The sequence below is a fragment of the Anas platyrhynchos genome, chromosome 6 (assembly GCF_047663525.1).
Source record: "Anas platyrhynchos isolate ZD024472 breed Pekin duck chromosome 6, IASCAAS_PekinDuck_T2T, whole genome shotgun sequence".
NCBI classification, from domain to species: domain Eukaryota; kingdom Metazoa; phylum Chordata; class Aves; order Anseriformes; family Anatidae; genus Anas; species Anas platyrhynchos.
The window spans coordinates 1,976,534-2,003,145 of NC_092592.1; the positions used below are offsets into that span (position 1 = coordinate 1,976,534).

The following is a 26,612-nucleotide window of genomic DNA, read 5'->3' on the forward strand; positions in this document are numbered from 1 at the left end:
AATGAACTCTTGATAAAGCATAGACTTACAATGAACCTTATTTTCTCACTGCTACAGTACCGATGCATAGGCAACAGAAATTATTCAAACAAAACCTTTTTATCCTGAATTTATACCTATAGACACACACGTGCTTGAAAGCCATCTTCTGCTTACAAGGGCCAAGTATTTAGAATTTCAGAAGCACAGAAAGCTGTCGTGTTGCTTAGATGGGGGGTATGATTTTAAATAGTTGTGATTACTACACACCAAGCATTCCTCTGATTTTAATCCGTCTCTTTATGCCCATATGGAACTATTTTTTATTAGTTATATATTTCAGCAACCATGGTTCCTTATACTGCCCCCCATCTATTAATTCTGAAGCACAAGAAGAAGCATCGAATAGGATTTCTTTACAAATGTCTACCAGAAACACTCCAAAGCCTCGATGGGTATCAAATGCTGCCGGATCCCAAACACATCTTCTGCTCTTGCTGATTCTCAGTCAAGGAGGCTTTGCCATGCAAAGGAAAGTTTGCTGAACTTCCTTCTTGCTCAACTCCCACGCAGCCTTTTTGCTCTGTTACCCAACTGGCAGAACTCACCAGCTAAGCACATCAAATTCAGCCTGCATGAAAATGCAACCAGATTGAAACACAAGTCTTCTGTGGTTGCAAAGAGAAGAGTTTTGGCATTTCACTCACACCCATTTGCATTGAGGGCTTGTCCATTCAGAGCTGAGAAACTTTGGAAGCTGACAAAAAGCCTTGTTGTACAGAACAGAGCAAAGGGAAGCCAAGAAAGAGAAGCAAGAGCCTGAAATCCTGCTCATTTCAGAAAGGGCACGGCAATCACGAGCACATACTGAAAACTTACTGACTCCCTCCCCCCGCCCCCCCTTCCAAAATGACACCCAAACCAGTCGCGGGAGGGGAGGGGCGGAGGAGGGGAGAGATCCCATTTCCTACTTCCTCAAACAAACACCAAGCAAAATGCCGGCTCAGCGGCGCTGTGGGGCGGCTCCCCCCAGCCCCAGCCCCGGCCCCGTCTCTCCCCGCTCCAAACCTGCTCCGGGCGGCGGGAGGCAGCCTCCGGGCGGGCTGAGGGGCCGACGGGCCGCGCCTGGGCCGCCCGCGCTGCTGGTGACAGCGCCTCGCTAGGCAAAGGCCGCAACCTTCGGCGGCGCCGCCCCGCCGCGCACAGCGGCCCCCCGCGGCAGGAGGGCGCAGGCGGAGTGGGGGTTGAGGGGTGGGTGTGAGGGGACACCGGGGGGCAGCCCCCGGCCCCCAGGGACGCGCACAGCTCGCCCTCGAGTCCTGGGGAGGGTGGAGGGGGCCGTCTGCTTGTGGTCAAAGCAGGGGTGCGAAATGCGGCTTCCATCGCCGCGCTCGTCATGGAGGAGAGCGTCTCCTCACGGCTCCGGTGGAGCTCAGCGGTAAAGGCTGAGTTTTCCCTCAAACACAAGCGGTCTCCAAGTAGGCGAGCCACGCTCACAACTGCTCGCAGCTGCTGGCCCAGCAGCCGCCGGGAGTGCCCAGGCACACGTCCACACACAGACACATCTGTAGACACAATGCCGACAGAGCTCAAGGAGCAAAACGCGAACGGATTCTGTCAGATTTGTATATGAAAAACAACAGAGAAGACCAAGTCGGTCCCATTCATGACATGGAACACTGCTTTAGCAATTTGTAAGTGCACAGAGCTTACTCCACCCTAAAGACTTGATAAACAAAGAGACATTTAGAAAGCTAAGCTGTGAAATGACTGAAACAAAAAGGTGTATTTCCAGCTTCAGTTCCCTAAAGCGTGTAAGTACTTCTCAGAAACAGAAGACAGGACAATGTAAAGATGTAATCTGCGATTAAGTAGTTCTTCTTTCACAGGGAAAACCAAAACCAATGACTTTTCAGGGACAGCAAAAACTCTTGATGAGACAACAACCTTACTCACTGTTGAAAATACAATCCCTTTACATCATTGGCCTCACTCTGCTGCTGTTCTCTCCTTTTTCTTCTTTTCTCTCTTTTCTTCACATTTATAGATCTACACCCTGAAGCTAGAGATTTACCAGCACGTCGGCCACTTCTGCCTTTTCCAGGCTCTGAATCAGTATCACTTTCCAGTTGTAGTAAGGCAAAACGAGATGCAGTGGTAGGGACTGAACTGATTAGAGCAGATTCCATTGCCATGTCTGAAATTCTAGGGAGCTGGCTTCTTTTAATTATCAGTTTCCTGGGAAAGTAGCACAGAAGGTAGAATGAAAACATTGTTTGATCAAACAAGCAATAATTCATATCATTAAACCACAGAAGTGGGTTTTTTTGGCTCAGAAAGCATAAGACAGGGCTGGAATTGGGGGAATGAGGGAGAAATCAAAAAGATATGGTATAATTTATTTATATTTTAACCGACTACACTGTATTACCTTAGGTAACTAAAGAAGAATTACATTAAAAAAAAAAAAAAAAAAAAAAAACTGTCTACCAAACACATTTTAGGCTAATACATTCGCTCTTGAGAGATTTCGTGGAAAAAAGGTGGCTGTACAAGAAGCTGGTCTTCATGTTCTGGGTGGAAATGAATAGAATAGAATAGAATAGAATAGAATAGAATAGAATAGAATAGAATAGAATAGAATAGAATAGAATAGAATAGAATAATTTAGTGCTTAAAAACTATTTCAGATGCCATCCCCAGAGCCTGACAAACACAATTTAAAAATGAAGTAGATAATACACATACGCAAGCTCCAGTTTGGGGTAAGCAGCCTTATCTCTTCTTTTACAAGAAGTTTAATTTTGTTTGCAATGCACTGGAGATTCAGCAAGCAGTTTTCTCCACAGGGAGGTGAACCCAGCATTTCAGCTGGTACCGTCCACAAACATCAAGTTCACCTGTTCTTACAGCAAGACACAGAGGATACGTTGGGAGGAGACAGAACTAAGTAACACTTATGCCTTCTGTTGTTGCCTGTAGCTAAAAGCAACATGTACATCCCTGGGACACCATTCTAAAGATCAAATCATTTACCTAGCATTAAAGCTAGATCCTGGGTATATCTATGTTTGTCCAACTGCAGTTTTTCCATGCAGAGTTTGGTCAATTAGCAGAGTATTGAAAGTGATGATATCCATCTCTGATTACAAATTTCATAGAAAACAGACATCTAGATATGCTGACATATTATGACAGAGGTGTAGTGAGATAATACATACTTCTTGAAATTACTGTTCAAAAGGGATCTTTAGAGTTTGAAACAAGTTCTTGAGTTATCTGCTTAGATAACCTACAAATCTGTTCCTTATTAAGTACTATTACAAAAGAACATGAGACTCTGCAGAAGTTTCCACAGGCTCTCTTTACCACTTAACTCCAGAATTTCTCCAGTCCAAAATTGTATAGGTGCTCCATATATACTCAGGTATGTCAACATGCAACAATAGCATGGCAGAGACCATTCCCCAAAATAATGATTTAAAAGGAATATGTCATTTCACTTTTCAGAGATGAAAGAACCATGCTCTACTCTTAAGTTTACAGGAGACAAAAAGGTTACAGAAAAGAGCATTCTCGTCACACAAAGTTATTCAACTCCATTTCTCTCAAAAGAAGAGAAGATGAAGCTGGTCATCTTAGGAGAAAACGGCCATTGAGCTGTGAATCTACTTGATGCTGATATTCAGATTAGCTGATCAGACCACAACTATGTATCTAGAAAATACAGGTCAATCATATCTACATCATAAGTAATTCATATTTGTCACTCTTTAAATGACAGAACAGGATACATTTGGATTTTTATGCAGACAAGACTGTGCACATATGCACACGTGTGCATACATTGACAAATATTTTAATGCTAAATAACTATATAGTTAACCAGCTGAGGAAATTAGTTAAAGTTGAGAGACTTCATGCTCTTACTAGCTGGACACAAAATATGTTGAAACTTGAAGCTCAGAGAAAAGATTACAGGTGCATCTTTACAGCAAGAAAAAGCACCAGATAAAAGTGCTCAGTCATGTTCCACAAGAACTTATGATGCTGGATGTTGCTCTAAAGCAGACAACACTCAAAGTTTTGTCTGCAGACTCCCTGCTGTGCTTGGCTTAAGAAAAAAAAAGAACTATAGTATGACTCTTCAGTAAAAGCTTGGAATTTCTAGTCTCTCTCTACTGTGGTGTATTTATAGTTAATGTAAACAGTACAACGGCACAACAGTCTTTATTTGTACAGTGGCAGCAGTGGCTAATGCTGCCAAATCCTTCTTTTTGCACATACAATCTGAAAACAATTACACATAGCTGAACCTCTACACAGGTACATAAAGTGGCTGCAAACTCCCTTCTTTCATCTATAAATACACCAATATAAATACACCAGTAAGTATACCTTTGCTGTCTTATCGTAGTTGGCATGCAATTAAGAGCCCAGCTGACAAGTACATTTAACAAGTACTACCCATGGAATTCTGCTGTTCCAATTCACTGAAATACTACAGTGACAACATGATATCAATTTACAAAACCTTATTCCTGAATTCGGTGTTTCTACATCATCATAATAATGGATGGCAATGAGTTTATAAAGTGAATTGCAAATACATGAGATTGCAGGTTATTTTCTAGTTGAGTCGCAGATAGTTGTTAACATTGCTAATTCAGTTGGTAGGACATTTCAATACTATTCATATTACAGCAGGATCAAATTATCCCACTTCTGCAACACCTAAAGATGGATCCAGTGATTCACCAAGGCCTACCACCATGCCAGGCTTCATATTTTAGCACCACACCTACAATTCTGGCAGACCCATTTTATTAAGCACCTAGCACTTCAGTTTCAAAGTATGGCTCCCATTCCCCCTTCCCTGAAAAAACAATGGGCTGATACCTCAAAAGCTTTCAGCTAATTAGAAGTGCTTGCTAGTACCCTTTCAGAGGCTGGTATAGTTCCCCCCACCTCAGGAATTATGAGCAGTGTTATTCTGTATTGCTATAGAAATAACCAGCCGTAGAAAATTAAAAACACACTGGTGTAATTGAGCTTGAGGCTGTGTTTAAGGAAGCTTTTTGATCACAGAAAGAAAGTGTTCAAATATGATTCAAAGATCGAAGCCGAAATTCCTTTAAGTGGTATAGTCTTTATTGCAGCGCTGGATGATGCACAGGGGATCTCTCCACCTATCGTGCATACCCAAGGCGGAAAGCAGTCTTGAATTTATACAATCAATTTATCAATATTCTACAAGCGCCTATACATATTCCTTACCTATCCCCGCCTTCCCTCGCTTCTCATGCTAATTAGCCTTTTGGCACCTTGCGTCTGCGTAGAGCCTCCCAAGAATTGTGGGCAGGGGTCTTTGGGATGTGGGCAGGGGTCTTTGGGAGGAAGACCCCGAGTCTTCCTCACAGTGTACTTTTCACCTTTGGTCAGGAATCTGCTGAGTTGGCATGTTTCTTAATTGCAAGCGCTGGTTGTTGCTAATTCTTCCATTTGTTGTATCTTTATAATGAATTCCAATGTCCAGTTTTGAGATTTATGGTCCTTCCATTTGTTTCTCTGTCTGTCTACCGCTTCCTTATCATGAGTTGCAGCGTCTTGTTTCGAGATATACAGTCCATGTCTGGGGATTGTCCTTGCCTCCCCAATGCCTCCCCAATGCCTCCTTAATCAAATACCACAAGGAGTTTCATAATTCCACAGATCAAACTATGACCTGAAGCATCATTTCAACTTCTACAGTAGTTTTCAAGGAAGAGTTTTGAAGTGCGGTAAAATATTGGAAGTAAATAACAGCCTGTTGCCCAAACCCTATTTATCTGAACACAATATTCCCTAGTACATAGGCTACAGGAAAAATCCGCATGAAGGTAAAAGGAAGCAAAGCCTGCTGGCAAGTATTTGAAATTGTTTCCATTTGTGTTATGTATTAGCAAGAGCCATAGTCTTGAGAGAAGGCTTTCACTAATGTGTCAAGGAAGTAAGTAACCCCGTTACAAAAAGATCCCTCAATAATCCAACTTGCAACACCATCATGGCATGGATTGACAGTTCCCATAAATGACCCAGTTCCCAAACGTTCTGATCTGCATATCACTAGCAGGCTGTTAGTGCAACTCTCTGTGCAGTCTGCTCCAAGCAGTAAGAGTTGTGAACACAGCTCCTGCAGCCAAAAGTACCTGTTACTCAGATTCATGCATCACCAACAGAAGATGAGCATTATATACATGTACCATATAATTTTAAGGCAACATTATAGCAATGGTTATTTCTAGCAAGTAGTAATTTATTTATTTATTTATTTAGTGCTTTACTCATTTGTAGGTCATGCTTTTCTACAAACCATGTCAGCATACGTGAATGGATTATTTCAGATTTTTATATTAAAACAACAGATAAGACCAAGTCGGTCCCACTAATGACATGGAACACTGCTTTAGCATGTCTGATGCAGCAATTTGTAAGTACACAGAGCTTACTCCACCCTAAAGACTTGATAAACAAAGAGACATTTAGAAAGCTAAACTGTGAAATGACTGAAACAAAAGGGTGTATTTCTAGCTTCAGTTCCCTAAAGCATTTAAGTACTTCTCAGAAACAGAAGACAGGACAATGCCCTGAAGAGCTTCAGTCTAGTTTTAGACATGATGTAACAAAGCTAACTATGATAAAAGTAACATATCCAGTGTTTCAGTAACACCGAATCCCTTTTCTATGTTACCCACCTTAACCCACACTGCAGGTCAAATAGCTCTACTGTAAGCACTGCTGTAAGCCCCCAACACACATGTTAAGAGGAGCGTAATGCACACCCAGAAACTCAGTTGGAGCATCAGCAGCTTCCTGGTCTGCGTACAGCTTTGTATACATGCATGAATTTACAGTTAACTGGCAAATGTTCAAACACCACAAAGAAATGAGCAGCACATCACAATTTAGGACTCTAGGCTGACGTTAGGAGCAGACTTTCAAGCATTTGTGGAATAACCACATAGCTTTAAATATGGTGATCTACTGTTTCAAGGAAAATACGCTGAATAGCCCAAAAACACAACTCAGTTCCTCTTGAACCACTTCCATCTTCAACTAAACTAATAAAGCCACAGATTTCCAAGAACTTTGAAAAGAGCATCTTCCCACACGCTGTCTCCTTGTGTCTATTACTAACATGCTTATTTGCCACCATCTATCATCGAAACACGTGCTCAGCTAACACCTAAAGTACTGACTGTACTAACTCACCACTGTGTCTCTTATTTTTTTCCTTCATCTTCTGAGATTTGATTTCCTCAAGTGTTTTTATTCCAAAATTCAGATTGCCCTCTGAAAACAGGAAACAGTTCATGAGACTGGCTTAGAGGCACTAACTGAGGGACCACAGGTCCTCAGGCTTCTTAGCGCTCAGGAACTTTCTGAAGTATTTAGAATAAAGCCTGTCAACACTCCTCACAAGTGAAAGAGCCAGAGAACCAAGGGCATTTTGCCCCCCCTATCATCCTTCAGGCTTAAAAATGTAGTTTTAATTTTAATCCATTTACACCATATTAGATCCCTCTATCGTTAGATATGGTTTATCAACAGTGGTTGCAAGGCTGCACGTGCAGCCATTTCAACTCCACGCTGTGGCCCTGTTTTGTTCTCCAAAAGTAAAGAGAAGGAGTTCATCTTTCTGACCCAATGGGCACGTGATGGTATGAATGGCAAAAATGAGATCATGGAAATAACCGAGTCCATTCAGCACCCCTACATTTTGTTGTGTTTTTACACCACACTGCTTTTGAGTTAACTGTCAAGTTTCTTCTGATTTCCTACTAAGGTGCTGGAATACCTTGTTTAGTAGCAGTAGAACTGCCTTTGCGAGTGGAAATCACCCGTAATCCATTTTTGCCTTTCGCAGCTGGTTGCTGGACGGGAGTTCTAGTTTCTTCTCCTTCCTCAGAAAGCTGGTCTGAAGGGGAAAAACCTATTCAGTTATGCATAGACCAGATTGTTCATGATTACGTAGCTCATGCAGTGACACTTCAGCCCATGCTTCATATAAAAAACTTTGTCGCTCTTTTGTTTTGTTTTGTTTTTTAAAGAGCTACACTGACCTGATGAACTCCTAAGTAGAATACACTAGGACAAAACATCTAGGACTCTAGATTCTCTCTGCAGATTTAACTACTACACAACACATTGCTCTTCAGACAGAAAAAAGAAATTTCCTTCCTAGTTTCACACAGAACTTTACACAACAGACCAGCTAAAGCCAGGAGTGGTTCTAAGCTTTCCTCCAACGTTTCAGGTTCTGTCCACTGACTGCCGGACAAAGCCACCAGTGACCTGGCCAGACTGCCTGCCCTATCGCTAGTCAGACCTCAGGCCATCTGTGATTTCTACATTCCTTTACAGCACAGATTCCTTCAAGAACCAAAGATTTACACAATCATTTACAGCACAAATTCCTTCCAAGAACCAAAACATGCTCACCATCATCATCTTCATCATCATCTGCAGCATTGATTACAACTGGAGGGTGTGTAGGGCTTGGGACATTTTCAGAGTTTTCCACTTTCATCACCCCCTTAGCTGTGGAGAGGGATTTGACTGGACAGAAAGTTTCTTTTGCTGCAGTGACATCTGAGCCACTTTCAAATCATCGTCCGCGGACTCAGGCGGACTTGGCAGTGTAGCTAGAGGAAGAGGAGGATCATCAGTAATATGGCAGTTTAAAACTTTGACCACAATTTAGCAAAGAGGTGGTAGGAAAGGCAGATAACCCGCACAGACAATGAATTCATCATCTCCTTTTGCCCATCCCATCACTGTTTACACCGTCAACAATGACTTCCCTTCGAACAACAACGCATCTCCCTACCACCCAGCAAAAGATGAAACAACAGGAAGCAAACTGCAAGGCAAACATCACACAAAGCCAAGAGAAGCTGAGCACGAAAGCAGAAAACAAACACCAGCAGTACACTCGGTGCAGTATACCTATGACTGCAGACCTTTTCCTGTACTCACAAATGAACAGTTACCTGATGCCCCCTACAGGATTGGCACCCACTAAGTAATACTCCAAATTAAGTCTTCAGCGCTTCAAGAAAAAGGACCTAAACTCACTCTTGCTTGGTGGGAAGAATTGTCCATCGATGTAACGTCCCTTTGCATGATGAAAAGCACAGTTGGCTTTCTGACAGCCTCCCGGCTGCTTCTCCCAGTAGCAAGGAATCTCACTGCGCTTTTTCTGAAGACAGAAAGAAAGAAAAGCTCGTGATAACATGCACCTGAGGCTTGCAAAGAGATGCGCAGCTCCAGATCATGACAGCTGTCACAACACAGTGCTGAAACATCATTCCAAAGGTCAGTTTCTCAGTTCAGTGGAGGTATTTCTGGGCATATTCACAAAGTTTGCATAAGCTGCAACCACTATGCACATTTAGATTTGTCATCATTCAGTTTGAGAAGATAGGCACTCTCAGACACCAGTTGAGGGTGGGTTAAACTAATACACCTAGGATTATACTAGCATTATTCAGAGGGAAAAAGAACATCTGAAATTGCCTAGGTTAACCCTGTCTAGAACTACTTCTTGGAGACTTAGTTCTTCTGCACCTTTAACTTTCCCCACTTCCTACCCCAGGCAGCTAGAACAGCATTATCGGAAGGACTGTGGGTCAGAAGAGACCTGAGAGTTCATTATCAAGCCTGCTCCCATGACGATAGAACAGCCTGTTTATTACCCCCCTGCTCCAGCAGGTTTTAGCAGTCTATTTAACAGCTATTCTGCATCTGTTGAGAAAACTGTCAGCATCTAATAAATATATATATATATATCTTGCTAAGACATACCTAAGGCATTGATTTTATTTTCCTCTGCTTCCGTCCCACCCCCTCTCTTGGTAACAGAAACCAGTATGATTTTGAAGCAAACAAATCTATCCTGCAAAAGCACAATCTGTACACCTACGGCACTGAAAAATGCTTTTGTTGATTGATTTTGAGAACACATCGTTAGGCACTCACGTCAATTTCCATGTGTCTGAATCGGCAGACATTCCTGAAACAACGACCCTCCTGCCACAGCTTGCAGACCGTCTCATTGCCCAGAGCAGCTTCGCAGTGGCGGTAGGCACATTTGTCTCCCTGGAACCAAAAGGAAACCAACGAGGAAAATAGAGTACAGCCTCAAAAATGGCCATGCTGCTGCCTAATGTTGCTACAACTGAATTCAGAATCTATCTGGTTCTCAAGTTAACCAAAGACCAGCGTGCTTCCTCCTCCTAATCTACTCCTTCCTGAAAAAAAATGGGAAAAAAAAGCAAAGCAAAGGAAAGCCAGCCATACCTTGGTACAGGTAGAATAGAAATAGAAGTAGCAATCGTCTCCTTGTTTAGACATGTTTAGACGAGTTCTGCTAACAAGCTCGGCTTCTCTCCACAGGGCTTTCCTCTGCTCTTGGAGAGAGCTGTCTTCACCCTTGCTTGGGCTGAAAGTCTTCTACTGGCTTGTGAGCAGGGAAATCTTCTTTTGAAAAGTAACCCGAAAGAAAGTAACAAGTGAAAAATAATGAGGAACCAACATTTTTCCAGCTTTCTTCAGTTCATCAAATCAAGTTATCAGTCTCTCGAAGAGAGCAAAGCCTTGAAATCAGCTGTTACATGAACTAACTAAACATGAAAGTTCCGTAAAGCTGCCAGGAGCTTTGTCAGCAAGCGTTCTCTTCCACATCCTCAATAAGATGACTTGGAGCACATCTGGAAGCCTGAAAACAGAGTCACTCCTTAAAAAAACCACCTGATCATACATGCAAGTCAATAATCAACTCTGGCTACAAATAACTTCTCTAGAACACAGTTAGGACTCATTAAACAGCACGTTCCAGGCACTGTGGGTCTTCCATTTCACCTACCTGGACAACCTCAGCAAAGTTATCGATCTTCAAAGACTTCCAGTTAACTTCTCCTGTAGGCCAAACCAAGACTGAATCCGTGAATTAATAATAAAGGGATAGGAAGAATTTTCCTCCTCACTTTGCCAAGGGAACCTCTCATCCACAATTCAAACATAGGATGTGCTTTTAAACAGCTTATAACTAATAGAGGAAGCAAGTCCATTTGAATGCTCTCTCAGACTGGAGACAGCCAGGGTTAGTTAGCTCTTCAAAAAAATAAAAACCAAAAAACAAAACAAAACAAAAACAAAAAACCCAGCGCATTTAGAGATGAACTCGTGATTCAAAGTGGCTGCAAAAATGAGACTCCATCTTCCACAGCCGGACAATTTAACTTTTTTTTTTTTTTTAATTTAAAATTCAGTATGTTCCAATCTCTGGTCTTCAAGATTTCTTCACCTATTAAGAAAACACAAAAACCTTTCCCCGTCTTTATTACCTGTACAGCAAAAAACATACCAGTGCATATAAATCCACAGATGTGCATACGCATACACACATCTGTGTTTATACACACACGAGGAGGGAGTGAGAGAAAGTTAGCGAGAGCGACAGTGAAAATCAGAATTTTTGCCTTTTCGACACAGAGAGCGCGTAAAAATTCTCTCATTTTGAGGGAACTAGAAAAAAATGGAGGCTCTACAAAAGATTTTGATGAGTATGCCTTCGAGGCCGATGCTTTGTAACATGAGTGATCTGGGGGCCAGCACACAAATATGCAGACGTATGTACATGCATACAGGATAAACAGATCTATACACACAAGCGTGCACAGTATATGTTGTATGATCTCCATAGCGAGAACAACTCGTAGCCCTGATCAGACACGTAGAGTTGCAATCAATTAACAGCAGGAAGACAGCAGATCAAGGGTACAGCAAGCTTTGAGAGGCAGGGGAATGCTCACTTTGCCAGTGGCATGACTGCATGATGCCAAGGATTTTGAATTAGTTGGATTTTTTGGAAGCAATTGGGTTTTTCTTTCTGCGCTGTAGCAAATACCACAGGTTTGCCACCACGTGCTGTTCCCTAATCCATATATCCATCCTCATCCATTGCTGCAGGATCATGAAAGGTTAGAGAAGACGACTTAGGTCCAATTTAACAGCCAATGATTTTTCGATGAGCAGAGCTGCAACAGATTTTATTTAGCCACAAGCATTTTTTTTTCTTTTTTCTGAGATGAAGTCAGAAATTTTAATTATTATTTTTTTTAAAGACACTAAACACAAAACCTGCAACCAGACCAGATAAAGTTCAAATTAGAGTGATTCTGAATTCTTTCATTAAAACGCTGCACATTTCTGTGCAAATTATTTCTGACTCTTCTGGACAAAAGTGGATGAAATAGTTCTTACAAATTAATAATCAAAGGTTGGAACCTTTTACTCACACAAACACTAGTGAATTTTCCAGGAAATATTTTTTTGGCAGGGAATTTTCCCAAATCTAAAATAAAGAGAGGAAAAGTTGGCTTCTCATATTAGTTACTGCTTTTGACTGCTGGGCAAAGGGAATAAAAACAGTAGTTAAGTGCAAGCTTTCCTTCTCTTCTTTACTATGGATAGGAATCGTCACTTCGCACCTTTAGCACCTTCAGAAACACACCCAGTGCCATGCAGGTTCCTCTGCATCTACTTCTAACAATTACTGGTGCTCCTTAGCATGGAAGTTTGACTCAAAACACTCTCCAGATTTAGCTCTTTTGACTGCCCAAGGAGCTCATCATTTTGCTTGTTGCCTTCCAGTTTCCTGAACAGACCGGGAACGCTGTTCAGAATCTGAATGGATCTGGTCTAAGGAATGGGAAGAAAGCAAAACCAAGCATACCTCGCAGCCCTAAATTCCAAAAAAGCAGTCTCATTTTAAAAAGGACCTCAAAAGCTTTTTTTTTTTTTAAACTGACACCTGCTAACACGGCAATCCGGGCGCTAAACCAACTGAAGTTGCCCCTGAAAGCCTGAATAAAAATACTCTGCCTCTGAATAATGAGGCTTGCATAGAGAGAAAACCCACACTGCCTATAGGGACTCTGTCATAGCAGTGGGCTTGCTTCTTGATCCCCATCCCTCTTTCCACCCTGCAGGCCCTACTTGCACGCTCTGCCTTGCTCAGATGGGAAGCTCAGCCATTCATCCAGCACCACGAAAAGATGTGGGATTGATTTCACAAGCTGGTGGACACACTGAGGACGTCACAGTTACATGTGGACACATTTTATTCTCTGGATGCACTCGCGCATTGTTTCTGCTCAACAGCCAAAGCTTTATTGATTCAAAACCATTTCCCTTCTCCCCCACCCCCAGCATGTTTTATTTATTTATTTATTTATTTTTAAATTTTGTATATGTATCCCTTTTCCCACCCCTCAACTGCTCGTCCACTTCTGATTTGAGTAATATCTCTGCTTGGAGTCTGTTTTCTCAGAAGAAGCTAACTGACAATTCATTCTTTTTTTTTTTTCTTCCAAGAACTATATAAATTACATGCAAAACATTGTACACAGAGATTAATATCAAAATGCAACACAGATCAGATGCACTTTAAGCTGGACTCTAGGATATGGCAAACACACCAGGGTACATATTGCTTTGAAACCACAATTTTTTTTTAATGTCATGCATACCACATAATATTCAGTCTTTTGTTTTGTATTTTTCTGTTTTTATACAAAAATACCAGTGCTTATTATACTAGTTACTGGAAAAGAAAAAAAAAAAAATCAGATCTGTGTGCCCTCTTCAAATCAAAATTTTGTTGTGAGAGCACTGGATAAATATATATACACACACCAACAAGTGTCATAAGCTTTGCCTTTCCTGAAGGAAGATGAATAGTACCAAGAAAATCTGTCTAGTTTGTTTTACAGGCTTGTCTTTCTCAGTATGGAACAAACTGACCTCCCTGGTCTAACTTTGCAGTTGCCTATTCTGCCTTTGTCCTGGAGAGAAGAGCAAGAACAAATCTATTTTTGCACTCCAAAAACGCATTAGAGGAGGATTATCACACCCACCTAAGGGTACTTCCTTGTTTGTTTATAAAGCACCAAGTATTTCTCTTGGACAGTCTCTGTAGCTGGTCTGTTTTGTGCCTTCCATTTATAATAAAGATATTAAGATGCTTACCCCTTGTTTTTTGTTTTTTGTTTTTGTTTTTGTTTTTTTTTTTCTAACGAACAGTGGAAGTGGAGAGTCGGATGACAAGCAAGAACAAACACTAGAAACTCCTTGTTCTGCCCCTGCTTTTTAATCACCCAGCATCACCCCGGCTGCAAAACAGCCTCTGCTGATTTACCTGCTTGTTAAAGCACCCCACAGGCTGCAAGTGCGGTGTGCTAGGTGTCAAGTTCTATTTAACGGTGCACAGGTAACCATTCATCTTCCCACAGTCGAAGCACAGAACAGCCTCTTGCTAACAGAACTCATCCCTGCTGCTGCAAGAAACCTCATGGCCTGCAGGAAAATCTCAAGCTAAGAGTTCCAAAGCAAAAGCAGAAAACGCATGATTTGTACTCTTTATATTGGAGTGAATTCTAGCTGCTAAACGCTGCCTACATCTGAGGGCACGTGCTGAGGCTGGGGGGAAGGACACTCAACACCCACTGACAGCAGGAGTGCAAAGATGACAGCCAAGAAGGCAAAGGTTAGAGCTGAACGCTGCCTCAGCTTCCTCCAGCAGCCAGCTGGGGGTCACCTTTCACCACGCTCTCTGAGACTCTGAGCCCCGAGTTACCGCAGCCGCCAGGTACAGCTGCTCCTTGCTGGCCCAAACTATTGGAAGAGTCTTCAAACTTCAGGGACCTGTTTTATGACAGCCTCGAGATCCAATTAATCTGTTCCTGAAGGCGCTGGTCGTCCTGGTGTTTCTGGAGCTGTCCAAGAACAATCCTGAACTGAGGCACTCGTCTGATCAGACAGTGCTTCGGCACAGATTTGTCTTTAGCTTGACACATCAAGGTGAAGAGGAATCGATTCTTGCAAGCAACCTCTCAAGCAGGGATCTAATAAGGTGACCAAAACGACAGATCTGTTGTGCAGATCTGAGCACGTCCCTCTGCAGGGAATCACTTTTAAGCCTAAGATGTTTCACCCATCTCCCTGCCCCAGAGCGACACAAGTAAAGCTCTTAAGCAATTGCTAACCTGTTCTCAGTGCTCACGAGTCCCAAATCACTCATTTTACAATCTATAAACCATGTCAGCTGGCACCTAGTTGGCACACGGTGACACTGCACACGTTGGCAGTGTCGTCAGGAGCTGCAAAGTCAGGGCTGAGGGGGTTAAGGGAAAACCACACATCAGTTTAGCAACTTGGCTCTCGTAGGATACTTCCTACGGCAGGAGTTTCAGCAAAGCCACTCAGAGGGACCTGCTGGCTAATTCAAACGGGACTTCTGCTGGAGCAGTCAGAAGGCAGCAGGAGATATCCAGTGGGCATCGCTGTCAGTCTGTGGCAGTTTGGGGTCCAGGTATCAGTGGTTAGGTGGGGTTTTCTCTGCTTCACTTTCTCCAAAGCTGTGAAAAAATATTTCTTTTACAGCACTGTACAGTCCCACGTTAAGGATGGAACCAGCTGCATCAACTTCCAGTACGACGGTGTTGGAAAAAGGTGCCTTTGGTGGTCAGGAGCACAACAGCTCTGCTGATGTGTTATTTAAGTGTGTTCTTACATCTGAGTTTCCTCATAGCAGTATGTAGCTGAGGGGGTCCAACTTTCCCAGGGAAGATTTATGGTTTTTCTCCTACCAAGCACCAGCTCAGTATACAAAGCTCTGTTAATAACACCCAAGCATGTAGATGGAATACAATTGTTTTCCTTACAACCCCCCAGTTATTTCCATGTCTGTTCTGGACCTTGGGATCTCTTCTGGGAGCTACATTACGCAGAGCAATACAATAAGGCTGAGATCACCGCTGCCTCAATGTAATGCAAAGGTGAAGGCCTTTATGACAGCCAGTTTGGAAATGAATGCAGCCCCATCTTGTCAGCATCAGAGCAGAGCCAGCTCCAGATGGCTCCAAAAAGGAGCTGCTGCTGGCCAGAGCCGAGGCAGGGAGTGCTGCTGGGTGGGCTTCGGGGGAGCAGATTTAAGGAAGGGGGGAAAATACTGCTGTGCAACAGCAGCTGGGAGAGAGGATTGTGGAAGCGTGAGAGAAGCAGCCCTGCAGCCCCCCAGGTGAGCGCCGCAGGAGGGCAGGAGGTGCTGCAGGCAGGCAGCAGCAGTTCCCCTGCGGGCTGTGCAGGGAGAGGCCCCTGGTGGAGCAGGCTGTCCCCCTGCAGCCCATGGGTCCCCCATGGAGCAGATCTCCACGCTGCAGCCCCCCCGTGGGTGGAGGAGCCCCCGGTGGAGCAGGTGGATGTGGCCTGGAGGAGGCTGCGGCCCATGGAGAGCCCCCGCAGGAGCAGGCCCCGGGCCGGAGCTGCAGCCCGTGGAGAGAAGCCCACGTGGAGCAGGGGCAGAGAGGGACCGAGAAGGAGTGGTAGAGATGAAGTGCTACAGACTGAGCACAACCCCCAGTCCAGTCCCCCTGTTCCCCTGCGCTGCACGGGGGGAGGAGCTGGAAGAGCTCAGATGGGGGGAAGGAAGGTGTTTTTGGTTTCTTTCCTTTGGTTCTCACTCGTCTAGCCTGGTAGTAGTAGTAGTTAGGCAGGAAATCTTACTGTCTCCCTATGCTGAGTCTGCTTTGCCCATCACGATCCTTGTTGAGCGATCTCCCTGTCCTTGTCTCAACCCTTGAGCCCTTTGCATCGTATTTTCTCTCCCTTTCTCTTTGAGGAGGGGGAGGGAGAGAGTGGCCGTGATGGAGCTCGGCTGCCCACCCACCGAAAAGCACTGCAGCTGCAAAGTACTGGAAAAGTTTTCAGAAGCAACAAGGTGTTTAACAAGGAAATGTATAGTTTCCTTTTTCAGGCTTCCTAAATAATTGGGCTTATTTCATATGCCCAACTCGGAGGAGGAGAATTGTTGATTTCACCTTCTTTTTTCTTCCTTGGAAATCAAAGGTGAACAGCTCTAAAAGGAAGGGGAACGTATCAGAAGCAAGCTTTTTTTGGCTTGTAATCCTTTCTTAAGGAAAAGATTTCTCACACACCTTCCCCAGGTGTAGGGGGGCAGAGAATAATTTTGGAACTACTCCAATTAAAGTCAGCTTGGGGAGAGTGGTACTTCTCTACTTGTTTCTGAGACATTCGCATTAGCAACAGAGAGTGTTGTGTTGCCGCTGCCAGGGGCCTACGGTGATGACTTCAGAAACAGAATTGAATGATGTCACTGTGACACCTTGGTAACAGCTGCCTCTGAGCAAGTTTAGCGAGGAGGGACAGAGAAGTGTGCTGGATGAAACCACGTGAGGACTTGTGGATCCCACGTTGAGGTGCATCGAGAGGGCCCACCCTTCTGTAAGTGTTTGGATGCTTCATTTTAGATTTCTGTAGTTTGTGTCAAGTCCTTTCACAAGCATGAAGTTTGGTACTTTGGCTCAGTGATGTAGCTGCACAGAGTGACAGGTGCAACATGTGGCTGAGGGCCTCTGCACGTTCTCTCTTTCCCACACACAATCAAGAAAGAAGGGTAGACAAATAAGAGTGTGCTGTGGTCCTGCCATAGACCTCAAGTACTACAGCATAAACAAGAGACTTAAAAGTAGCCCATCACATTAAACTTCAGGACAGCAATGCACTTCATCAGCTGGGCTGGCCTGTTGAGTGGAGTGTCTCAGGACGGAGTGTATGAAGATGCACTCCATCTGCTTTCAGATTAGCACTTGCAGTGAGCAAGCTGCCTGGCCTTAACATTTTTCATTTCATTTTTCACCCGACTTTTGCTGGTTCTTCTTGGTCTAGAAAAAAAAAAATAAAAATAAAAAAAAAAAAAGTGAACTCAGATCAAAATAGAAGGATTTCCTTTTCATTAATTCCATGTTCTTAACTTGACAGGTTTGGTTATTGACGTAGAAGGGACATATCTGGCCTGACTGCAACACCCATGCTCGCAGTGTGGGACAGTTCTCATAAAGGTGATTCCGTGTAGTTTCTGGAAACGAAGACATCAGAAGGCAAAGGTAATCTCCCAGATTTTTTTATTTTTTTTATGCTAATGCAGGAAAGGCAAGTAAGAGTAAAAGTAAGAGTCCAGATAGTGTAAGAAGCAGCAGCTGTGAAGGAAACTTCCTTCTGGCTGATATGGCTCCATATTTAGTTGTGGAGGTCATAGTGCAGGTGGAAGCATGTTCTCGTCCAAATACTTAGCTCTCTGTTTTCACAACAGGTCGAGCAGCAGAATGTCTTTGAAACAACTGTGCCTATGACCAAGTTCATGCATCGTGCTAGACAAGGTAAAAGCTCTGGACAAGCAAAGGGGAGGGCTGGATGGGCATGCAATACGATCACTTCAATCTTCTCTCTCTAAGAAACCTTACTGAGAAAACAAAACAGAACAGAACAAATGAAACAAAACTCTCCAGACAGCTCTGGTGTTGCTGTAGGATGGAATATAATTGTTTTCCTTACAACCCCCCAGTTATTTCCATGTCTGTTCTGGACCTTGGGATCTCTTTTGGGAGCTACATTACGCAGAGCAATACAATAAGGCTGAGATCACCGCTGCCTCAATGTAATGCAAAGGTGAAGGCCTTTATGACAGCCAGTTTGGAAATGAATGCAGCCCCATCTTGTCAGCATCAGAGCAGAGCCAGCTCCAGATGGCTCCAAAAAGGAGCTGCTGCTGGCCAGAGCCGAGGCAGGGAGTGCTGCTGGGTGGGCTTCGGGGGAGCAGATTTAAGGAAGGAGGGAAAATACTGCTGTGCAACAGCAGCTGGGAGAGAGGATTGTGGAAGCGTGAGAGAAGCAGCCCTGCAGCCCCCCAGGTGAGCGCCGCAGGAGGGCAGGAGGTGCTGCAGGCAGGCAGCAGCAGTTCCCCTGCGGGCTGTGCAGGGAGAGGCCCCTGGTGGAGCAGGCTGTCCCCCTGCAGCCCATGGGTCCCCCATGGAGCAGATCTCCACGCTGCAGCCCCCCCGTGGGTGGAGGAGCCCCCGGTGGAGCAGGTGGATGTGGCCTGGAGGAGGCTGCGGCCCATGGAGAGCATTGCTTGTTGAAAAAGCTAAGAATTGTTCATAACTTATTACAAAAACAAAGAAATTTAACTCGAGCTGGAGCTTCTGAAGGTTGGACTTACATGTAATTGGTGAGTAGCCCCCTGTAAGCTGTGCAAGGACAGCAGTTACCAGCAGCTGGTAGCACAAGGAACTGCCAGCTTAAGCAGCTCTGCAGCAAGGTGGAATGAACAACAGTGGGTGACAACCTTGTTTCAAGTTGTCCTTTCCAGTGGTCAAACCTCCTCAAAATTCCTCACAGTATATTTGGTTTAAAAGAAACGATGCACAGAACCAGCAAGAAATTCAGTGTCATTCTACTTTACGGATGGCAAATCAGACCCTTGTTTTGAAGGAAAACATAATAAAATAAAATTAAATTAAAATAAAATAAAATAAAATAAAATAAAATAAAATAAAATAAAATAAAATAAAATACTAAGCTATTTCTCCACCATAAAATATATTATTGTTTTCTGAAAGAAAGAAACTACAAACACCTTGGTCTTAGATTCAACTGACAGAAATGCTTGAGTTACTCATAATGTTTCACTTCATTGTAGATATGACTGGAAACCAGAGACAAGACTGGTAAAATCATTCCTAGAACTCTGTGTTGTTTTCCTTCAGGTACCTTGTCTCTCAAGTCGGTGAGGGCTGGGACAGAATGAGATTGGAAAAGTCAAGTGTAGTATTCATTGTTACAGAAGTAGTTGTCCTGTATCTTCTATGGCAAAAGAATTTTCCTGAATAAATATATAAATAAATAGATAAAATTCCCCTGGCAAAGATTGGAAGCTGACACTTACCTGAAAGTTACCAAAGCAACTTCCTCCCGTCAAGGTAACATAGCTCACAAATGGTGGGCCCAGGGAGCTCAGTGATTCATATGCAATGATGCCTTCGCTTGGGAATATGGCCTTCTGCTTCTGTTTGCTTTCCCAGAACTCCTGCAATATTGCTACGACATTCACTGTCAAAGACATAAAAATGCTGAATGTAGGATGCATACATGTCCTTGATCTTAGTGTTTTCTGTGTTACACAAGAAATGCAGACATATGAGCTTGATAACAGAATCACAGGATCTCTAGGTTGGAAGAGACCTCAAGATCATCGAGTCCAACCTCTAACCTAACACTAACAGTACCCCCTAAACCATATCCCTAAGTTCTACATCTAAATGTCTTTTGAATACTTCCAGGGATGGTGACTCCACCACCTCCCTGGGCAGCCCGTTCCAGTGCCTAACAACCCTTTCAGTAAAGAAATTCTTCCTAACATCTAACCTAAAACTCCCCTGGCGTAACTTTAGCCCATTCCCCCTCGTCCTGTCACCAGGCACATGGGAGAACAGACCAACCCCCACCTCCCTACAGCCTCCTTTAATGTACTTATACAGAGCAATAAGGTCACCCCTGAGCCTCCTCTTCTCTAGGCTGAACAAGCCCAGCTCCTTCAGCCGCTCCTCGTAGGACTTGCTCTCCAGGCCCCTCACCAGCTTCGTCGCCCTTCTTTGGACCCGCTCAAGCACCTCGATGTCCTTCTTGTAGCGAGGGGCCCAAAACTGAACACAGTACTCGAGGTGCGGCCTCACCAGAGCCGAGTACAGGGGGACGATCACCTCCCTAGCCCTGCTGGTCACAGTGTTTCTGATACAAGCCAGGATGCCGTTGGCCTTCTTGGCCACCTGAGCACACTGCTGGCTCATATTCAGCCGACTGTCCACCATCACTCCCAGGTCCTTCTCTGCCTGGCAGCTCTCCAACCACTCATCTCCCAGCCTGTAGTTCTGCTTGGGGTTATTGCGCCCCAATACATTTATTATTGATACATTTATTATTGATAATAAAATGTCTGTGATTATCTCTGCTGGTGTGAAAAATATGATTTTGTGGCAATTTTGGACTTTCTGGGATTGCAGGCTACTGTAGTACATAAATTGCAGGTCAGCAATATTGTACTATTAAGTCAATGTGTTGGAACTTTGATATCACAGCAGCCATTAAGCTGCTCACTTTCAAACATGAGAAAATGTTACACTCAGATTCCTCTTTTCCATTCTCAAAAAACAAAAACAAAAACAAAAACAAAAACACATGGTCATGCAAGGAAAGCAGCTGACTTTTAATGCAAAACTTTATGAAGTAGCTGGAAAAAAAGGTGTTGTATATTATGATGATAATAGTTGCAGGCTAATGTGAAAATAGAAATGTGAAAACCAGAAATCCAATTGACATCATGACTATTGAGCCAGTACTCCAAAGTTTTACGTTCTGTGTTGGGGTTTTCTCAACACTTTTCGGCTTGGACTCAAAAAGAATTTTAGTATAGTTTATCTAGACTCCTTTTACAGAGCCATGTGTAGCTTAGAGATAATTTTCTTTCTTTCTGGGCATCGTTCAGCAGGTGGTGAGCAATTGCATTGTGCATCACTTGTTTTGTACACATTAGTGGTATTAATACTCTTATCATCATTATTATTATTTTCCTTTTTTTTCTTCTTTTTTTTTTTTTTTTTCCTCTCTCCAAATAAACTGTCTTTATCTCAACCTACAGGCTTTCTTTCCTTTTTTTTTTTTTTTTTTTTTTTCTTTTTCCTGATTCTCTCCCCCATCCCACAGAGGGAGGGAGGAGGGTAAGCAAATGGCTGCGTGGTGCTTAGCTGCCTGATAGGTTAAACCACAGCACTATGCAAAAACAAACAAATGAACAAACAAACAAAAAAAAACCAGCTGTGTATGATGTTCATCATTTCTCACTTGAAAATTTAAATTCAGAAGGTAAGAAGTATGTTTCTTAATTTGGACCTTCCAGTGGAAGTATGGAAGCCCTAGGCAGCAGTATGGGTCCTTCAGAGTACTGATACTGGTTCAGTATCAAGTATTAGTGCATACAGGAATCAGTGGCAGAGATAATTTTCCTCATACATGTATAATTTTCCTCTTTCTTCATCTCGTCTGACCTTGTTAGTAGTGGAATAATGTAGAAGTGATCCATTTTGAGACAGTGTCACCCTGGTGGTAGCTCACATGCAATCTATGGACAGGGCATTGCTCTGTTTGCTGCAGGGTGAGCAATGTGAGCTCCAATATTGTCACCGCCTGTTTCCTGACTTCTGGCAGCTGCACTGCTCTCACAGACAACAGCTTTTCTTGGCATTTAGCCATGACAAGGGCAGACACACAGAGTGTGGTCATCACCAGTTCCCTTTTTGCTGTGCTCAAGCCATGAGGAAGTGCGGGTGGCATGGTCTGAGCTCTGGGGAGGCGAGGCAGGGTGTTTGGAGCACACTGCTGTCTGCCACTGGATGGTGTCACGGATGCAGCAGCAGTGTTGGCTCCTACCAGTTCTGGCATTTGGGGCATTTAAAGCTGCAGAACTCTCATGGCATTGGAATATTGCTTCACCGTAAAGAAGAAAGCTATCTGAATAAATTTTGTATTTGTAACAGGAAACACGTTGGGATAACCACTGTCTCAGTGCAGCTGTGAGAAAAAACTGAAATATTGAGGAACTCTTAACCACAGAAACTGACTTCTGCTTTTCTAAATGATGATGAATGTGGGAGAAAAACTGGTCTACTAGCCAGGGAGACTGCTACCGGTACGGACTCCAAATGGTAATCCACCTTCAGAAACTGGTCTCTGGCTGAATACCTCACTGATGTAAACATCTGAGTGTTTTTTTTTTCTTCTTTTTTTTTCTTTTTTATGAGACCTTCTGCTCCACAGAGCATGCACACATTGGGTAACAATCTAATTTTAAACCCATTAAGTGAAAACTGATATTTGAACATAAAATTCATGAATGTAAAATTTCCAAGTTTAAACATGACAATTCAGTAGGAGCTGTTGCTTCAGTGTGAGAATGGTATTGGTGACATTCAGTCCTTTACTGGTATTGAATTAGATAGCAACAGAAAGTATCAGCTTTAAGAATATCACTGATTTAGGATGTTTCCATAAAGTGCTTTGGTTTTTGAAACAACTGTTGTCCAAGAGTGCAGTCCTTAAAAACAATAATGCAAAGTCCACAGGAATAATGAATTTGGTGGTGTAGGTAACCCACAGTACTCTTTCTGGTCTCATCATTTAGCCTGTATGATACAACTTTTGGTAAAACAATAAATAAATAAATTTTAATAAAGCTTGATTTCTCCCACATCATGATGAGATCGATTATTCTGTAGGTAATAAACTGCTGAGTCTTCTAAGATGTACAATGCAATTGGCAAAGCTGCACAGGGAAATCCCAAGCATGATCATTTTTTGTCCAGTCCAAGTCCCTAGATTTTAGTATCCTATGCCCCTCATTGATGGAGGGGAAACTACCCATAAATATCATGCGTGCTTTTGCTTACCAAGAGGAAATTATACTGGTATGGTGGTCTATAAAAGAAACAGGTATTTAAACTGTTTAGTACCAATGGTAGCAATAAGTGACCTAAATTGCTGTGTGTCTGATCCTTGCTTCTCTTCTGTTGTTAGTTTTACAGAAATTAAGAGTTCAGAGTGTAAAATTTCTGTTTTAATTTCCATTCTTGTTCATGAGTCCTTTCGATGGTAATTCAGCATTTAGACAGCCTGCATCTCTCACTTGGCTGAAAGTTTCCACTCTGAAAACTAACATTCAAAAGACTTTTTAGAGCTATAGAGAGGTATCTACTTTCACTGCAATACACCAACAGAAATATATTTCCCTTCTTTTCCTGAAATCCTGAAACATGCTTTAAGCTGTCTCAAATTTTACAGATAAAGCAATATTTTACCAGAGGACTAGTAAGCAGTGAGTAGCTGCTACAGATTAAACTAATACGTGTATGACTAACACAGAAACAGTAGCTGAGCAGCATCATTTTTATTCTGTTTAGAATTTCTGTCAAATGAAAGCTATGTGCCTATCCCACAGTGCAGCTGGATAACTCCGTAATTAAGTAATTAAAAGTGCCTGGGTTTGTACTGAATTGGATAAACATAAAACCTGGCTTAGCTGTGAGGATGGTAGCAGGAAATACTTGGTGGTATATATGTAGTGGCAGCATCAAATTATCACTGCAGTTTTTGCTGTGATTTTTTCAATCCTAGCCAAAACTAGCACCTCAAAACAGTGATGAACATGAAGATGCATCAGGTTAAACTACAGAATGCAGCCATGATATCAAAGCCTCAAACTTTTTTTTTCCCCAAGAATTCTTTATGTTTTGATTTAATTAATTTTATTTTACTCAACTGTTTAGCTTGAATCAGTATGTTTATCATCATTAAATTAAAACAGCATATCAATTTCAAATATATAATTAAAACAATTTCAGCTAAACTTGTAAAAATTCGGTGTGTGTGAAAACAGTTCTCTACTAAAAAAAAAAAAAAAAAGATTTTATTTATGCCTAACAGCCACTACAGCCACTATTATTTTTTTTTCCTTCATTATGTATCACATGGATTTGTAGTAGTTTAGGAAGATGTGAAAAATGTATACATATGATCAGATGCACAATCAAATATACTAAGTGACTATTCTAAGATAGTAACTAATGATTACTAATATGATGATTACTAATGTTGTATTAAGATCTCTCAATATTCATTTTTCCTGCAATCACATGCATTGTTTGCCTTCATTTCTAAACATTCCAGGCAGAATGTTGTTCAGTCTCTATGCTGTATATCAGTATTTGGCATCCAACTGGCTTAAGTCTAAAAATGCAGTATGGAAAACAATGAGAATTTTCAGAAGTACATAAATGAAACAACAAGATTCATGGTTTAATGCAGCAAAATACTGTAATTTACGTCTCATTTTGAAAGGACATTCTCATTGTAATTGACTTTCGTATTTTGAAAGATGCCTATGATGTGGTTGAGTTTTTAAGATAATGCTTATAGTATTTGTATGCAATGACAAACAATTTTCTTCAGGATTAAATCATCCATGCTTTAAAACAATTTATTTTGTACACTGTCAGTTGCTGAATTAGTTAACAGTATTGATTTTGTTGTAGGCAATGCCAAGACCCCATTCAGACAATATTTTATCCACTTTATACCTCAGATCTTTCTCGGTTAGAGTTTCATAGTAGTACGTGCATCACCAAGTTCAAGAGCAAGAATTCCATATACCCTCCTTTAGTACTCTCCCATCTGTGAATATTAATGGTTCCACAACAGTCTATTTGAAGCTGGCTGTAATGCCTAGTTACGAGGTGAGAAGATGAGTTTTCTTCTCTACTTTGCTTTTTACTCAGCTGGAAAAGCCTCTTGCCCAGGGCAAGAGGCATTGTACCAAATGAAGCTGTCCCCAAGTGCAAATCCTGGTAGAGTTCTTGAAGTTTTCCTAGACTCTAAGGACTTTTTATTATTTATTTATTTATATATATATATATTTGAATTTAGGACAGGCTGCGAGTTCTGTGGAACAACAAATCTGTGGGTTATACAGCTGCATTTACCCTAAATGAACCCTGAGCTCTTTTGAGAGTTCAGAAATACAGTTTGATGTGAACTGTGTTTGAAAGAGGATTAAATGATAACACATTTATTATAACACAACATTGTTTTCCAGACAATTTCTCACCTTTCAGTAGCAACTGTCTTGCCTCTGCTCAAGGAAGTCTGTGAGTCAAATTAAATATCATTCTAAGTGGGAAACAGAACTCTCCAACTTGGATTATGTCAGTAAGTTTGCACTGCATTGATGCCAGAAAAAAAATAGCTCCAGGTTTCTGTGAATTACTGCTAAAAATACTGGCTAGGCATTCACCTCAACCAAGGCAAACAAACAATGCCATAAACAGGAGGCTGGCCAACTGGGAGGGGGGTGTTTTGGCCAAGACTGGAAGGGCAAATCGGAGTGGGAGCCAAGTGACTCTGCCACTGAAGTGGAATGGAGTCATATACTTGACAACGTCTCACTGCCGAGAGAGTGGAGTATGAAGAACACACACACAAGATAACCACCTACTTTGTCATTTTAAAACTTAAAACAGCTGTTTCTAAAAGTCCTTTTAACTGCCTTCGTGGATTTAATTTAATACGTGAATGCAGAAGAAAAATACAAGCTTTTTGAATGAAAGAAATATGTAATATGAAATCTATTAAAGAAGATTCTTCAGTGAGAGGCTAGTAAAGTTCCCTTACATGTCTTAAATCAAGCCGTGGCACATAATCAGTAAAACTATATCGTTTAAACAAAGTTCATAAGTTACAAGTGCACCCTTCCCCAGCTGCAGCCTATTAAGGCTTGTAACTTAATGCATACATCTTAGGGAAGCTGTTAAATTGGGCTCAGGCTAGCAAAGAGATACTGTTTAAATCTCTAGAAAAAAAAAAAAAAAAGGCAGCAACTGGAGTGGGATCCAGCTGTTTTGAGGGAAGGTTTTATTGCTTCTCTTTTGATTTATTTTGCATATTTTTAAACATATAAATAATAGCTTTAGGAAAAAAAAGGTACAAATGTGAGTAGGCAATATCAATTAATTTTCCCATGATCTTACTATGCATTTATCATATATATTATGTTATGTATTAGCATGTTAGCAGTGATTTTGTTAGGATATTCTGGTCCATATGCTATACTATTCTGTTCTCCATGTATA

At 42.2% G+C, this 26,612-nt stretch overlaps 1 long non-coding RNA gene and 1 pseudogene across 1 annotated transcript; one reads left to right on the forward strand and one right to left on the reverse strand.

Annotated features, from left to right (window-relative positions):
- The window catches only part of LOC119714997 (kinesin-like protein KIF27), a 55,973-nt pseudogene that overhangs the window by 24,669 nt on the left and 4,692 nt on the right, over nucleotides 1-26,612 (reverse strand).
- LOC140002851 (uncharacterized) lies at nucleotides 17,213-24,963 on the forward strand. Its single transcript, XR_011810390.1, has 2 exons — nucleotides 17,213-17,325; nucleotides 22,470-24,963. It is a non-coding gene; the product is annotated as an uncharacterized lncRNA (long non-coding RNA).